The following is a 14,405-nucleotide window of genomic DNA, read 5'->3' on the forward strand; positions in this document are numbered from 1 at the left end:
ATTCTGAGCTGCTGAGTTCCACTGACTGAGCATTTCTCCGTTGTGGGAGTAAGTACATTTTTTGTTTCTCATCACTGCCACTACACAAGGAAACCAGGCAATCAAAGGACACTGGAAGACCCAGCCCTCAAGGACAGAAGGATGACAGGGAAGAAAACAATTACGTGGGAGATTTTCCAAAAGGCATGAAGGGAAGTTAGGTACCCCATTGCCATTAACACCTTTGAAAGTTTATCCTATAATTAAAATAAATAAATAAAAAGCCTAGACAAAATTAGTGGCACCAAAACTCAAAGCATGTTTAGAGTTCTGAAATGTATCTAAAACATATCTTTTTAAAGAGATTATTTGTATAGTTTGAGTTATTTTAGTAGCTATGAAAATTATTATTAAAACGTGCAGGCAAATTGCATTGCAGTCCTAGTTAAAGATGCCAGATTGCCAGCTCTGGAGACCGAAGCCAGTTATTTGTTCATAGAACAGATACAGCACTTGTACCTGTATGTTTTCCTCTATTGCCTCAACCCATACTCACACAACGCTCCCTGAGAAGCGAAAAGATAAATGGACCATAAAGATCCAACTATCAAATCCAGACTTCTGGGAACATGTACAAAATAGATCATTAAGAACTATACAATGCCAAACGAAAACACCCAAGACTTTCCCCAACACTCAAGCCCAGAGAAACAGCTTAAGATCAATACATTTGGACTTGGGAATTCCAAAGTCATAGCCCCTCACAGAAACAGCCCAGCTGCCAGCCCCATCAATGACTTCAGAAGATAATACCGTGGCTGCTGAGTGCTGCGATCAAACAAGGAGAGAGAGTCTCTGAGGTAGCCAGGACACAACCCATTTAAGGATATACAGGTTAAAACCTGCACCTTAAATAGCATTTGGAATCAATGGTTAAGCAGTACAGATCACAGGTGTGACAAACTCTGGATGAGAGCCACCACTTCACAAGAGGGCAGCTGCATTCTGCACAAGCCATAATGAAGTAGTCCCAAAGGAGGATTAAGTTAAAGATAATTAAGATCCCTGTATTCCTGAATAAAAGCATCCACACAGTGTTTAATGCGCACTGACTTTACACCTTTAATTCACTTGCCTTAACTTTCCCGAGTATAGCCCTGCTGTGTAGGTCACATTTCAGCCCTAGCCTCTTCAGATACTGCTAGCAAAAGGGACAGTGAGAATGCAAAAGACACCACCACCAGACCTGGCTCTACTTAGACATCTGCACCATGCTCATCAACATAGGATCTGAGCACCTACTTCAAATCAGACTTGTCTGCTGTGAGCTGAACTGTGACCACCAAACTCATTTCACCTTGGCCACTTAACAACCATTAGTAATATCTTTCAGTCCCTTCCAATCTGGGCTGGATTCTTATATACCAAGTCTGTCAGCCATTGCCACTCTGACCCAAACCAACCCATCCCTACACTTCCACCCTTCCCTATCCCTCAGAAAGCCCTTTTGTAACCAAAGGCCAGATATGTGGATATTTGCAATGGAGACATAGTTATTAACAATGTGAATTGCAATAGTACTAAGGGCCATGGACCAGGAACCTATAGTACTAGGCGCTGTCCAAACACAGACCAAAAAGCCATTTGCTACCCCTAAGTATTTACAATATTAAATCTCTAGCTGCCAGCAAGGCCCCATGGGGATTCACCCCAAAAGAAGAGAGGGGGTGTTATTGCAACAAGCCCCCATTCATGGTTCCCACCAGGTGTCAGGAGGTGGATATTGCTTTAAATTTTAATGCCCACCCCAAACTCCATGAGCAGGAGCCACAGCTGGGAGACACTTGTATGCATATCCTGAAGCCATCCTGGCCAGACCCCATCCCAGACAGCACTGCTATGCAGGGGGCCAGCATTAACCCCACCTGGATACAAGGGAAATCCTAGGGGTTTTGTAGTGCCATTTCCCCTCCCTCTGACTTTCCATCTTGAAGGCCTTCACCAGGGTGCCCTCCAGCAGCAGCTGGAACAGACACAGGAGAGTATTTAGCCCCAGATAGTGCAATCTATACGCCTTCAAATAGCTACAGTGCAATATATTTTTGGAAAGGGCATTTAAGTGACCCAATGGATTTATACTAGCAGAGAAACATTTCATGCAAATGTCTCAGGTGTTTAAAATTAGATCCCGAACACACAAAAGGCAAGAATCTGTATGAATATATAAGGGCCAGATTAAGATCAGTCTCTTAATGGAGCCTTTCAAACCCCAGCTAAGAGAAAGTTCCAAATTTGGGGTGCAGGGCAATTAAAAGCACACACCCCAGAATGTTGAACTCCTACTGGGAAAAGCCAATAGATTAGCTTTGCAGAGTTCTAACCCCACGCTCATTCAGACACAGCATGTCGGAGCAAGGCACAGAACTGTGTGCTACCTTCACAAAAGCTTATGCTCAAATAAATTGGTTAGTCTCTAAGGTGCCACGAGTACTCCTTTTCTTTTTGCGAATACAGACTAACACGGCTGTTACTCTGAAACCTACCTTCACAAAGCATCTGAACAATTTTAAAAGCAAATCTAATTGTTAGCAGGGATCCAAAGTAAATCCCCCAAATCTGGAATAAGGTGTGGCTTATTTGGGGCTGCTTTCAGAGAGCTAAACTTCTACCAGTCCTATGTTGCAAAACTTGGTGCCACATATATACATCCCAGAGGTGATGATAAACAAAGCACTGCAATCAACCTAAAGGTTGCAAAAGCCTACAGACTCATCACCATGACAGTGAAAACATTAGCCAAGCTTAAAAGGGAAAAACTAAAACCACAAGTAGCCGGAGAGACTTTGTACAATTTAAATATGATAAAGGGGTTTAAAAAAAAAAATCAAAACTCTGTGCCTATGTCAGAGATGCAGCCGCCTGTCACCCCAGGGATACAGACTAACACGGCTACCCCTCTGAAACCCAGGGAACGGGACATTATGAACTCTACAGCGGCTGAAAAAGCAATTGTTTAAATCAGCCTTCCAAAATTCTGCCTGCCTAGGGCAAGTAATTATTATTTTTTAAAGCAAGCAAATAAAGCATCATTAATTTTTTCATCATTAGGGTAAAAGTGGGGGAATGGATTTTTTTGCCCAAGGTGGCAAATTTTCATGAGAATTTTTGCAAAGACTTCTTTTACCAGTTGCACGAAATAACCTAAGATAACATTATCTGTTTATATCATCCCTTCTGGGACAGTTTTACATGAAAAAACATCAGCAATTCAGTCTTCTGTCAAGAAAACTCTCTCCATGGGGCAGGAGGGGTCCATTCTATCGATGCAACAGATATAACAAAACAAGAACAAAAACATCCAAGAGAGCTACATGCACAAGTTTAGCAGTCAGATCAGAAGAGTCTGAAATGAAGCACAGTGGCAGTTTTTTTTAAAGCATACTTTTGATACAGAATAATCAACAATAACCCAAAGCGGCAGACAGAATTATGGACAACTGACCATATGGCCATAAAACAGGAGCTAAAGTACAAGAGACACTGGATACACTATTTGCAGCAAAATTACAGGACTGGGAACAAATATTCAAGTGGAATTATGCCCCTTTGGACAGCAATATTTAGAACATCTAAGGCCCCAAATCCTGAAATGACTTCTGCTCTGGTAGCCCCCTGAACCCCGAAGGTGCCCTAATGACTTCAATGGAGCACCATGCAGCTGCAGGAGTGCTCCAAAGCAGAGCTTGTTGCAGGATTGAGGACCTACAAATAAAGAGTACATTCCAGGTGCTGGGTGTCCTCAGTCTTTTCCAGGAGTTGAGAACTCTAAGCGCCTTGCAGGAGGAGCTTGCAGGACTGGGCTAACACAGTATTTAGAAATATTACTCCCCAAAACAGAGGATAGAAGTGTGAACACTTGCACCAAACTGAAATACACACAGTTTTTTTCCTTATTGTATTTGACATGCCATAAACAAAAATTAATGTATCTATGATTATTGAAAAAACATATCTACATATGCAGTCACTTCCATGTAACAGTTCCCATATTTTACACATGGAAGTAAAAACAAAATGTATCACTAAAGTTTAAGATATAAAACAGCACTGTGTGTATATCTGCAAACAATGCTATATATTGCAGAAGGAGCATCTACAAGTATATCAGCACCTATTCTATACTAAACCACACACACACACTGCATGTATTGTGTATGTAAACAATAACACTGGCAAACACTGATTAAGAAGCGTATTTTATACATCTGTAGCCGCTGAAACCAGGACATCTGCAGCATAAAGAAGGCTGCTGTATACACAAACGTGCATTACGGGGTGTACGGATTGTGCAAGTACGGTAGGCACGTTATACGCGGCAGAATTTGCACGTACGCACACACACAGTTGTTTGCAGCAGCGCGCGTTACTTAGCCAAACAAAGGCGCACACGAAGCCCCACAAGGTGACTGAGCTATTTCAACCCCGCAGGCACACAGGGGTGTGTGTTTGTGTCCCGTAAGGGCCGTTGCCCTAGTATCCCTTGCACCATGCAACGCACCCCGCCTCACACCAACCCCCGGTGCTATTCGCAGCGCAGGAGACCCCCCCCCCCAGCCCCCGCCCCAACAAAGGCGGCACATGCCGCGCGGGCGGGCGCGCGGGCACGACGGACCCCGGGGCGTGCCACGCGCGCGCGCGCGCGCTCACCTCCCCCGCGGAGCTGTCGGGTTCCCGGTCGGGGCGGGCCAGCCTCCGGCCCATCAGAACCCCATGCCGGCGGCGCGGGCGCTGCACGCGGCTAGTTTCCCGGCCGGGCCATCTCGGCGGCGGCGGCGGCGGCCGGCAGCGGCGGCGGCGCGGGGCTCACGTCTCCATGGCGGGCGGCTCGCTGTGCGGGGTGAGCGGGAGGGGAGCCCGGCCGGCCGGCCCGCCTGCTGCTGCTGCTGCCGCTGCTGCCGCCGCCCCCGGCCTGCGACGCGCGTCGTGCTGGGGAGGGGCGGGAACAAGGCGGGGGGCGAGCCGCGGCCCGGGCCGCAGGGCGGGGAAAGAAGGGCCGGCCGCTGCCGCTGCCGCCGCCTCCGCGCGCTGCCCCGCCCCGCGCAGCCCGCCTGAGGCGCGCCTCCCTCCCGCCCGGGCCGCGGCGCTGGGGGGGGGAGGTAAATACAGCGGCCGGTAGCCGGCTGCGTAGCGCGGCCCTGCGGCCCTCAGGCCGGGTGTGCCACCTCCAGAGCCGCGTGTGCGAGAGCGTATCTGTGCCCCCGGGGCAGCTGTGTCAGGCATCCGCTCTCGGGGTGCCCAGATACACGGGGGCTAGTCGCTCAGGTGCCACGAGGGCCCCTGCCTTGTGTTTACTGGTGCAGACGAAGCCGGCTGCCGCTCTGAGACGCCGGTGTCATGGACGTGGCCCTTATGCTGGGTCCCATGCAGACCCGTACTTAGTTATGCCCTAGAGAGGGGGGCACGCATCTGTCCCTAGCACTGTGTCCCCCACAGGTGGCAGGTTCTCCCCCCCTGACCATTGTGGGCCACGTATGCCGCTCTTTCTGTGTGACGTGGGCCACAGCCACACAATAGATATCAGTAGGGCGACCTGATTGCAAGTGTGAAAAATCGTGATGGGGTGAGAGGTCATAGGCGCCTATATCAGACAAAGCCCTGACTATCAGCACTGTCCCTATATAATTGGGACAGCTGATCACCCTAATATATATTACCTGTATGGCCCTGAGGGTGGCACATGGGCTGTAGCTGGGTGCTGATTTGGCCACAGGTTGAGAACCACGGCCATAGGGATATATGCCATTATATATACATGCCCACTAGTCATCTATATAATGCATACATATGTTCTTTACACTGTGTAGCCCCTATATACACACTATATATGTACATATTTATGCCCTACAGACATCTATATAATGCATGCATGTGTCCCTAACATAATGTATCCTATATATATACCCACACACACACCAACTGCGCACCCCTAATTTTTTCCAAAAGAAACTAGTGATTTGAGATACCTTACAAGAACCATGCTATGAAAACCAGGTCCCATCAGGATGCCCCACTTTGGGCACCCAAAATCATTAGTCACTTTCGAAAGCATAGGCTGCTGTACATAGTGGAGTTGTGTGTTATTTACGTCAATAAAGAGAGGCCTGTATTCCTGGTATATTGGGCACACATGCATCTTGCATGTGCCACATCACAGATGGTGGGGAAGGGAATGTAGGTCATACATACAGTGTGTATATTATATATCTACACACCACCCAATTTAGCACCGAGTACAATGGGGTCATAGGCCAAGACTCCTAGGTGCTACTGCGATACAAATAATAACCAATAATAAGGGGGGGGGGTATTTTCAGAAAGTAACAAGCGCTTGCCCCCTTAAAATCAGGCTCATTTAAGGTGTCTCAGGTTGGCATCCAAAATCACAAGTCACTTTTGAAAAATGTAAACCAGCATGTATGTGCTGTACGTGCCAACCCTACCTATGTATGCAGTGTTGTTGTAGCTGCAACAGGCCACTTCACCTTGAATGGTCCCTTGAAATACATGTTAGCTCCTTAGGCTCATCCATCTGTTCCACCTTGTATTTAGCTGTGCCACTGTGAGTTAATGGCCCAGGTCTGAAGAAGAGCTCTCTGTAAGATCGAAAGTTTTTCTCTCTCACTGAGGGATTTTCGTCCAATAAAATATTATCTCACCCACTTTGTTGCTCTAAAACCCTACCTGTGGACCTGAGGAATACAGATATATCAATAAATGTCTACCAAGGAGACACGTATGCCTATGGGTATAGGGAATAATATACCTTACAAGAGGGCTATATGCCCAGAGAATATATGTATTTATACAGGAGATAAATAGTGGAAACATACTGATGGATGTGCAGAACATTCTGTATACAGTGGATATAAATTTACCAGCCCAAACATGAAATCTACTTACTCACCCTTACAATAATGCAGATAATAATTTAAAAACAAATGATATTTTATCAGCATCTCAAAAAATATTACTTAAAGTTGAGTGGATGATTAAAAGATTGATTTTAATATTTAAATCCTACCTAACCTTATAGCTATAGCTGCAATATATGTCATGCGTACTGTGTGGGAGGGTGAACAAAGTGAGTTATGAGCACTGAGTGCTTTTTCTATTCCAATCTTTCATGGATATGTTGTTAAAAAGGGACTTGGTTTTCCTTTCACTGCTTGGCGGAAGCATCAGACCTCTGTGTTGTGATGTTCCTCATCCTTCCCTCTGTGCCCTTCTCCATTCTGGAGTGGCCTGACTGCACATGCACCCCAGTGGCCAGCTGGAGGAGGCAGGGAAAGAAAACAGCAGAGAGCAGGGATGGGAGGAGAGTGGGAGAGCAGGTGGCAGATGGGTTAGGAAACAGGGAGGGCCAAGTGAGCAGGAGGTGTGGAAGTGGTGGGACTGGAGCATAAGGGTGAGGGAACATAAGGGAGGAGATGGCGGAGACTCACTGAGGAAAGAGGCCCTTGGCACTACCTTCCCTACTTTAGCCAATTTGGTCTCTTTTTTCTGCTTGGGAAATGTGTGACAACAGTCCCCTCTCCACCATCCTCTTTCTTAGTATAACTCCCCTCCTACCACGTTTTAAAATCACATGTTTAAGCTTTAGGATTTTTGTCTTAAAAAAAAAAAACCACCACCAGGAATAGCAGAAACACACCACATTTCTTTCAATGAGACCTATGCAGTGAAAGTCTGACTATGGTTATAGGAATAATCCAGGAGTGTAGCTAGTGATTTGTATGCACTGGTTAGTTCATTTCCCACCCTCAGCCCCCATCCACTCCTTGCCCAGTATTGCAGTCATCTTCCGAGCTAGTCAATGGACCAAATTCCATCAAAGGCAGCAGAGTTACACAGGATGAATTTGACCTGATGGGTTCACTAATGCAACTCATGCGGTTAGACTAGGGTTGCCAACCCTCCAGGATTATCCTGGCTTCTCCAGGAATTAGAGATTAATCTTTTTAATTAAAGACTATGTCATGTGATGAAATCTCCAAGAATATGTCCAACCAAAATTGGCAACCCTCAATTAGCAAGAGATCTCTTGTAGTGTGTTAATAAAAGGCCTACCTGATGCAGTACAGAAAGCACCTGCAGTTACTCAAAGGTTCCCTCTAGGAAATGTTACACTATTGGCATACATAGCATGTGCTTGCCTATGCTAATAGAAACAGTTCCAGCACTGAGGAAAAATTTAGTTTGCCCCCATCTGTAATATGGGTGTGGGTATTGTGTAAGGTGCAGATTAAAACAATGCAGGCTCTTGGTGAAGAATGTGTATTTATTCCTTCTTGTCACTATATATGCACGCATACAGCAGTGGTAGAAGACAGCCTCTCACAGTCAGCTTTCTTACTACCACCTACATGGGAGCAAAGACTTAGGGAAGCTCTGTCATGGCTTCACTTCCCTCCCCAGCTGAGTGCAAGTGGTAAGCAGGAGTTTTTCCCTCTTGTGGCCCTGATCCTCCCTACTAGCTCAAAGACCTCTCCTCTTCCTTCACCACAGCCCAGCAGTTACCAGAGAGGTCATGTCCTCCATCCTGTAGTCCCACTCATGAGAATTTCACTAGAGAGAGATTCTTGGAGGTTGAAGAGCATCACTATTGGCCAATATTCCATACTAGAGTGGAAACCTAGTTAAGATTTTCTCATCGTTTGATTTTCTGTACATATCCTGCAGTGAAGAACTTGGGGGCAGGAGGGGAAAGGGGCATGTCGCAGGAAAATTTCACACACTGAAACAGACCTTGGGAGAGGAATAGCCTTCAGCAGTCTGTTCTCATGTGTGTATAACTCTTCTCCATGTCCTCCCTCCCCCTACTGTGTTTTGCCATCTCGGTAAAGGCTGCCTGTGCAACCTTAATTCTGCCCCCTTGTGTGTATGTATTATGATATGCTCATTCATTACATGAGGCGAGGGAGACACATACTATTATGCCTCTTACACAGATAGGGAAATGGATAGAGATCAAATTGCAGCAGGACAACTGTTCAGGGCTAGACTTCATCTGCAATAAGGGCAGGTCTGTCTACACCCTTCCTGCATGCTCTATTCTTGGGAGTAAAACAGGGTATTACTTTTCAAAATGCTTACACTTACATATCATGTTTGCTCTTAAAACTAAGCAATCATCTAAGCATAAATGTGATGTAACGTGCTCATGAACCAAAAAGAAAGGTGTTAGAGCTGCCAGATTTGACAGTGTTTCTTTAGCACAAACAACTTTATAATAATAAGGGTCTGAGATTATCTGACAAAATGCAAGGAAGTTCAGAGTGAAGGTAGCCCCTCTTCTTCAAGATCTCTCCCCTACATGTAGGGATTAGAGCAAATAGTCTCAGCTATGTAGTTCACTCAATAGGGTAAATTCTCTATGAACACTGAATACCAGTAAGTCAAGAATAGGGGAACCTTAACTCAGAATTTCTTCCACTGATTGGCTGAAGTACAATATTTTAGATCAAACGAACAGGGTGGACATTCTGTCTCTGTAGGACTGTAAGTAAAAACTCTTAAATCAGAAAGGGTAACTGTGCAGTTTCAGACTTTCATGATGGGGAATCTCAATTTGGCACCTGCTCTCTGCAAGATGAATTCTGATCACTGCACTGCGCTCTCAGTCTGTCTTTCACTCCTATGACTTTAAAGGGACCCTTCCTCTACAGCAATCCAGCAGCAGAGCCAGACGTGTTCTTGAATAGTTTTTTGTTTCCCTTTTTAAAATGGAAGTTTAATTTTTAGAAAGCGGGGTTGGGGGGGGGGGGGGAAGGGGAGCATCAGGGGCCCTAATGGAAATTTCAGTAGACTCTATTGGAATCTTACATCTGGTCTCTTTTGTTCCTACTGATCACTTTTGGCTCCTGCTAGAGGATCAGCATCACAGGAACCTGTAGAACAGTAAATCTAGTGCGCTTTCCCAAAAATCTATTTTTCCAACTAGAACTAGCAGGAATCAGCTGTAAATAATTCAACTACTATTTCCAGTTGGGAAGGCAAAATAGAAGCTCTCATTAAAATTTCTGAAGTGGCTGGGATTCAGAAAGAAACATCACAATAAATGGTTTTCTGAGTATGCATGGCCAAAAATAGCAGAAAGATGTAAAAGTAGACAGACTAATTTAAGCAAGAAAGAGCACAGACATAGTGACTCCAGGAGAAATATGCCATAAAGAACAAAGAAGACCAAAAAAGTGTAGGAAAGAGACTTTATAGACTAAATGGCAACAGATGCCTAGATCACAGCAGCACAAAATGACATGTAGGAACTGTATGTCATCATTAATCAGTTGTCAGGAAAAACCAAAAGCAAATACCTACTGACGTTCAAGATCCCAAAGGTAACTTAATGAAGGCATCAAAGCACCCAAGAAAACAAAAAACTAAAAAGAAACACCAGTCATACTTTCTGAGAGTGACATAGAAGAGGTCCAATATTTCATATATTTTGACAGCATTGTAAGTACAACAGGTGGAACAGATGAAGACATGGAAGCCAGAATAGCAAAAGCCAGGCATGCCTTTCTACTCTAAAGCCAATTTGCAAAAACAGAAATCTTGCCCTCAAAACTAAACATGGAATATTTAACACCATTGTAAACTTGGTCTTCCTATAGGGTGCTGAAACTTGGAGACTTAACACCTTACCAGCTAAACTCCAGATTTTCATAAATAGCTGCCTTAGACAAATCTTCAAAATCAGATGGCCAGGGGAAGTGGGGAGAACACAAAGAACTCTGGATGACAACAAAACAGAAACTGACAGGACAGGAAATTACAGAATGAAAATGGAGATGGCTAGGATACACATGGAGGAAAGAGCTGAACATCATAATATCGGTGTTGGACTAGAATCACCCCCCATGACAAGAGCCAATTTGGTTAAACCAAGGATAACATGGAAAGTAGCTAATTGAAAGTTATTAAAATAACATGGGAAGAAGCTAAGACTGCTGCAGGAGACCAGCAAGGATGGAAAGTAATGTGAAGGCCCTATGTTCTGCATGGAATAGAAGGGCATGCAAGAGAGAGAGAGACGGATGCACTGTGTCCCCAGACCAGATCGGGATTATGGCTGGCAGGCTCCCATAAACAAGAGACTGCCAGAGAGCAGGGCTGCTGGGGGGAGGGCACACGCAAGTGGGGCAATTTGCCCCAGACCCTGGGCCCCACAAGAGTTTTCAGTGGCACTTCGGCAGCAGGTCCTTCAGTGCTGGTGAACACACCCAGAGTGAAGGGCCTGCTGCCGAAGACCCCAGGGCCCCTGAATACTCTGGGCATCCCTGCCAGAGAGCATGGGATTAAGAGATCACTGAGCAAGCGGCAGAGAAGCCCAGCAGCAAACTAGCCAGTAGAGGCTTGCAGCCCAGAGAGGAAGCACAAGAGGCAACATGGAGCCACCAAGGGCCTGGAGATGAGAAGCCCAGCAATTGTAGTGGAGAGGGCTTTAATGGCCTCCCTCCAGACCAGGCCTTCAGCACATAGGGAACCAGCTTGGGAAAGAATTGATGTGTCAAATCTGTTCTGTAGGACAAAGGGGGCTCCTTTCTCAAAGAGTAGGAATCAAAAAAGGCTGATGGCCTTTATCCTCTTTCAGGGCATTTTGGGACCATGGCAGCTGAGGAACTGTAGAGCTAGAATCAAACCAATGGTGATAGCTGTGGGGAACAAGGTTGCGGGAGAACAATCACACAGGAATGTCACTACTAGACGTGGGGAGAGGTTGTAGTCTGTCATCCACAGGAATAAGGGACACCAAGGCCAGGTCTACATTCTAAACTTACATTGGTATAACTACGTTGCTCAGGTGAGTGAAAAATTCACAACCCTGAGCAACGCCATTCTACTGTCCTAACCCCCGGTGTAGACAGCGTTATGTTGACAGGAAGGCTGGAGGTGGATTAACTACTCTGATGGGAGAAGCTCATGTTAGTGTATTCCCCGAAGCATTAAAGTGGTGCCGTTGCACTGCGTCACTGCAGTGTTTTAAGTGTAGAGCTGCACTAAGTGCAGGACATCAGGCTATTCGTGCAGCTAGGTGACAGGGAGACAGCATAGAACCCCACTGGTCCAGAGACAGAGGTTGAATCATTGGCTTAAGAGGACTAGAGTCAAAATGCTTAGACTTCCCCGAGAGGGACAGACTGAGGCCCTCTCTATTTTAAAGAGATTCACAGTGGTATCACTACATCTGTTTAGTTACCACATAGTGGAGACACGGTGCACGGACACGAAGCAGGACTTACACTGCTGCAGATTAATTTGGTAAGGCACCAACGTAAATTGCCCCAGCATTGTCCCAGTGCAGCATGTCTGCTGAATCTGGATGGGTGTAACCATGGTGATGTAGTCACACTGGTGACAGTTTCCTTAATGTAGACAGGGTCCTAGAATGACAATGTAGGTAGCTGAGCCTATCAGGCAAAGCATCTGACACACCTATGGTGCTTGCCTTCTTGCTCTTGGAATACCTGACCCTCCACCAGTGTCCAGAGGGTATGAAGGTGCACTGCTACACTCAATTATCTTTTACCTGATTTGTTCACTAAATTGCCAGCCCCAGAGAACAATATTCCCCTCCAAAATAATTTTCCTATGATTTGCCTTATTGTTAGCAAAGTATTTTTCAACACTCCAACTTGGTCTGTAAGTGTTGATACTCTTACCTGGCATCCCTCATCCTAGTAATTCCACCAGTAAATCACGGATTCTCTTTCAAAAACAGAGTCAAAAATGTATGTTGTAACACCTGAGGAAGGCAAACAGCAGATGAGAACATGTCTTTTTGTCCACAATATTTTTCATTTTATGTTCTTAGTGCTGTTACAATGAATTATATATTGGAGCTGTTAGTTGACATTCATATTTTATAGACTTTATCTAATTAGGTCTCATGCACATGCTCTAGATCAGTGGTTCTCAACCAGAGGTACATGTACCGCTGGCAGTATGCAGAGGTTTTCTGCAGGGGGTACAACAACTCATCTAGATATTTGCCTAGTTTTACTAGAGGCTACATAAAAAGCACTCGCAAAGTCAGTACAACTAAAATTTCATATAGACAATTACTTGATTATACTGCTCTATATACTTTACACAGAAATTAAGTACAATATTTATATTCTAAATGATTTTATAATTATATGGTAAAAATGAGAAAGTACGCAATTTTTCCAGTCTTGGTGTGCTGTGGCACTTGTATTTTTAGGTCTGATTTTGTAAGCAAGTAGTTTAAGTGAGGTGAAACTTGGGGTACACAAGACAAATCAGACTCCTGAAAGGGGTCCAGTAGTCTGGAAAGATTGAGAACCACTGCTCTACATACTTAGATCTAAATAGTTTTGGAAGACTTCAACATTAGTTTAATGATCAGCATCCAAACATATTTTAGACTAATTTCTTGGATTAAAAAGAGTCCATAGTGACATGTCAACACAAAATAATCAGATACTTTATGAATATGTTGAACAGCACTGGTCCCAGTACAGACCCCTGGGGGACACCACTGTTCACCTCTCTCCATTTTGAAAATGGACCTTTTTTCCCTACCCTTTGTTTCCTATCTATGAGAGGACCTTCCCTCTTATCCCATAACTACTTAACTCTGTTAAGACCCTTTGGTGAGGCACTTTGACAAAGACTTTCTGAAAATATAAGTACACTATATCCACCGGATCACCCTTTTCCACATGCTTGTTGACCCCCCTCAAAGAATTCTACTAGATTGGTAAGGCATGATTTCCCTTATAATAACCATGTTGACTTGCCCAACAAATCATGTTAGTCTATGTGTCTGATAATTCTGTTCTTTACTATAGTTTCAAGCAATTTGCCTGGTACTGAAGTTAGGCTTACTGGCCTGTAATTGCCAGGATTGCCTCTGGAGCTTTTTAAAAAAAAATTTTTTTTTAATGTATACAGCAGTCTGGTAGTACTGTACCAAATCTTAGTTATAGAACATCGGGAAATCACTTTACAAGATGCCCCAAAAGCCACAATCCCACCACTGAGGAAGAAGGCAGTGTTGGTTAAAAAAACTTACCTCGTTGAGAGAAGTGAAGGCAACTATAAAAACAACAAAAATGGAAGAAAGGAGAAATTGATAGGAATTGTAGAAAGTTGGTAAGGGAAGCAAAAGGACACAAGAAGAACTCTATGGCCAGCAGAGTTAAGGACAATAAGAAGTTGGGTTTTTTTTAAAAGTATATTAGGATCTAACAGAACCCTGAAAATTATATTGGTCCATTACTAGATGGAAATGGTAGAATCATCAATAATAATGCAGAAGAGGCAAAACTGTTTGATAAATATTAGTGTTCTATATTTGGGGGGGAAACAGGTGATATAGTCTCATCATATGTTGATAATAC

The 14,405-nt window shown here is 44.6% G+C and overlaps 1 protein-coding gene across 2 annotated transcripts in view; it reads right to left on the reverse strand.

Moving 5' to 3' along the window:
- Window positions 1-5,004, reverse strand: part of CCNI (cyclin I) — a 51,366-nt gene extending 46,362 nt beyond the window's left edge. The window contains exon 1 of one of the 2 annotated variants that reach the window (XM_084626216.1): window positions 4,687-5,004. The gene's annotated coding sequence lies outside the window, so the exon portion shown is untranslated. The remainder of the gene's footprint in view (window positions 1-4,686) is intronic. The other variant, XM_084626215.1, reaches the window with a different exon arrangement.
- Window positions 5,005-14,405: the final 9,401 nt, after the last annotated feature.

This window comes from Lepidochelys olivacea (genome assembly GCF_965140295.1).
Source record: "Lepidochelys olivacea isolate rLepOli2 genome assembly, chromosome: 4".
NCBI classification, from domain to species: Eukaryota; Metazoa; Chordata; order Testudines; family Cheloniidae; genus Lepidochelys; species Lepidochelys olivacea.